Raw genomic sequence first — 3704 nt, 5'->3', positions numbered from 1 at the left:
GCTTGGACATGTACCTGTCCGTACAAGAGATTAACCAACCTAGAATGGAATTTATTCTCTTGTTGGAACTATTTTAAGGGTTGTTCAATCGGAGTTTTTAATGATTATGAAAGTTTGCACTCATTTTACCTGGTTTTTCCCTAGTTTCTAACTTGGTGTGAGCAACAGTTTGTACACCTGCTGTACTTTTCCGTATTTTTCTTGCATTTTCAGTTTCTACTATGTTTTCTTAGACTCCTCCCTTTGGTGGCATTAAATTTGATTAAGTTTTGAATTTGTAGCAAAATTGTTTTGATTTCACAGTTTCACTGCCCAGTCTAGGAGTTTGGGCAAGAATGCTTGACCAACTTGGTTTCTTGGAGTCTTAAAGTGTTCATGGCTTCTGAAGAACCAGTTGGTCAATTTGTAAATTATCTAAATATGAGTTTTGGTTTCAAGAGTGCAGGTACAAGGTGTTTTGTGGCCATGGAGCCCTAGGCAGGTAAGCCATTTGGCTAGGGTCTTTGCATAAATTTGATGCTTTGCTCTCCCATAGCATTTGCATCCTTTTGGAGAATAGTCCTATGTGTTGACCAAGTGAAATTTGCAAGCAATAAAGACTTCCTAAGTCTGGAAGAGGAAGGTTATATGTTTCAGTTTTATGAATTGTAAGCCAAAACAATGAGTCATTGTTTGGTAGTTGTTTTCTTTCCTAGTTTGCTCTCCACCATTCATTGGTGTGTGAAAACCTCTGTCTATACTTTGTTTTCTTGTAAGCAAGTACAAGAGAGGAGTAAGCCCTGCCCATGGGTAATGTAAAAGCCAAGATCAAACAACGATCTCCTTAGGCAAAACAAAAAATGCCCAGTAGGCTGCCACAGTCAAGTATGACTGATTTTTGCTTATTTGTTGAAGTTGTATATGGATTTCTCCCCTCCAAATTGTAGGTATGAAGGACTTCATGTATGAAGATGCTTGACCAACTTGGTTTCTTGGAGTCTTAAAGTGTTCGTGGCTTCTCAAGAACCAGTTGGTCAATTTGTAAATTATGTAAATATGAGTTTTGGTTTCAAGAGTGTAGGTACAAGGTGTTTTGTGGCCATGGAGCCCTAGGCAAGTAAGCCATTTGGCTAGGGTCTTTGCATAAATTTGATGCCTTGCTCTCCCATAGCATTTGCATCCTTTTGGTGAATAGTCCTATGTGTTGATCAAGTGAAATGTGCAAGCAAGAAAGACTTCCTAAGTCTGGAAGAGGAAGGTTATATGTTTCAGTTTTATGAATTGTAAGCCAAAACAATGAGTCATTGTTTGGTAGTTGTTTTCTTTCCTAGTTTGCTCTCCACCATTCATTGGTGTGTGAAAACCTCTGTGTATACTTTGTTTTCTTGTAAGAAAGTACAAGAGAGGAGTAAGCCCTACCCATGGGTAATGTAAAAGCCAAGATCAAACAATGATCTCCTTAGGCAAAATAAAAAATGCCCAACAGGCTGCCACAGTCAAGTATGACTGATTTTTGCTTATTTGTTGAAGTTGTATTTGGATTTCTCCCCTCCAAATTGTAGGTATGAAGGACTTCATGTATGAATAAGGTAGAGCATTACTTATAAAGCACAAAAAAACCTTCAAATAAGAGTTTTAACATTGCAAAGTGTAGGTCCAAAATGGGAAAACAGTGAAAAGTGGAAAAGTGCAGTCCCATTTACTTTGACAGTGAACTATTTACTATTTGTAATTTCCTAATGCCTTTTGTGCAGGGTAAATTGGATTCCATCTTTTCTCTAATGTTGGTTATGTTCATATGCTTCAGTTGTAATTGGAATTTTGCAAAAAACTGCTTGTAGAAGGCAAAAGTGAAAAATTGTCAAATGTTGCATTTCCTTTTTGTGCATATCATGAAAATCTTGTTGTACACTTTGTGAGGTTTAAACCTTTTTGTTTATAGCCTTGTTAGCCAATATAAAGGTAGAAATAGGTGTCTTTGAGTCATTTTGAGGTTCCCAAACTTGGAATGTGGTTTTTGCCAACAAACCCTACCAAAACCCTCCTTTTATGCCCATTTTTGGGACAATCACGGAGAAGGCTTTAGGGACCCCCAAACTTGATGAATCTTCAAGAACCCCCAAAAGGGTATCCAAAAATGTGACACTTTCAGTTTGGAAGTCCATCGCTTGAGCAAGGTGAGCACAAAACCCCAAAAGGAGGGCTAATTGCTTTTAGCCTTTTTAGGCCTTAAAATTGAATTTTGATCAAATCGGGTACACAAATGGTGAATGAAAAGCACAAAAGACATCAATGCCAGTTGAAACAAGTTGTCCTCACATGAATTTGACACCTTTTGTGGGATAGACTCCAAGAACATAGTTTTATCAAGCCAGAGTGGTTAAGGGGTTGAGGCCTTTGAGCAACCAAGAAGTCTTGTTTAGGGAGGTGAAACAAGAGGAAGTTTCAGGTGGTCTATGAACCTTTGCACTCTGATTACAACAACAATTCCTTGAAAATAGTAAGGACATGTTCTTAGTCTACAAACAAGTCACTTGAGCATTTCCACTTGCACTCCCCTCCCTATCATGTAAGCTAGTAGCAGTCGCGACAACATGGGAAACAATAAAAATAAATCAAAATAGAACTATATAATATTATACTATTAATGTTTGTTGCATTAATATGTAATATTATTATTGCAATTATTATTATTATTTTCTATTTGATTGTACTAAAATAAATTATATTATTATGTAGAGATACATGAAATTTTAAATATCTATTTAGACTATTTTATATAATATATTTGTGTTGCAAGATAAAAGCAAATACTAAAATCTAAGATAATATAAAACTTTATTTAATGATAATATAAAATTTTATTTAATCGCGAGTATTATGAATATGGTTAGCATTAGGGTTAATGTTAGTGTTATGGTTAGGGCTAAGGTTTACATCATGGTTCAAGTTATATTTATGATTATGGTGAGGGTTATGATAATGGTTAGGGTTAGCATCAACGTTAGGGTTTGGTTTTGGTTTAGGATTATGGTTAGCTTTAAGGTTTAGGATTACAATTAGGATTATGGTTAGGGTTAGGGTTATGGTTGCAGTTTAATATTAGGGTTAAATTTATGGTTAAGGTTATAGTTTAGTGTCAGGCTTACAATTATAACTGGGGGTATGGTTAGGATTACGATTTGGTTTATGGTCATGTTTTGGATCAAGGTTAAGGTTTGTATTATGGTCAGGGTTAGGGTTTATATTATGGTTAGGGTTATGATTAGGGTTAGGGATTAGGGTTAGGAATATGGTAATAGTTAGGGTGTATATCATGGTTAGGGTTAGCATCAAGTTTTGGTTCTGGTATAGGATCATGGTTAGGGTTAAGGTTAGGGTTAGGGTTAGAATTATAATTGGGATTAGGGTTAGAGTTAGGGTTAAGATTGCAATGGAAGATAGTATGTGATGATAGCTCTAAGAGTTAGGGTTTGGGTTAGGATTAGGGTTGTTAGGGTTAGGGTCTAGATTAAAGGGAGTTATAGTATTACCGATAAAATAAGTTATAATTGGTTTTAGTTAATGATTAGAGTTATTATTGTAGGATAATGCTTTGGGTAAGGGTTTAAGTTCAATTAGAATCAGTTATTTAATAAATATTTTTATTAAAATAAATTATATTATAATATTATATATTACATGGAGATATATGAAATTTAATATATCTATTTAGACTATTTTTA

Source organism: Cryptomeria japonica, chromosome 3 (genome assembly GCF_030272615.1).
Source record: "Cryptomeria japonica chromosome 3, Sugi_1.0, whole genome shotgun sequence".
Classification (NCBI taxonomy): Eukaryota; Viridiplantae; Streptophyta; class Pinopsida; order Cupressales; family Cupressaceae; genus Cryptomeria; species Cryptomeria japonica.
The sequence above is the reverse complement of the archived record's forward strand: the minus strand, read 5'-3'. Positions refer to the sequence as shown.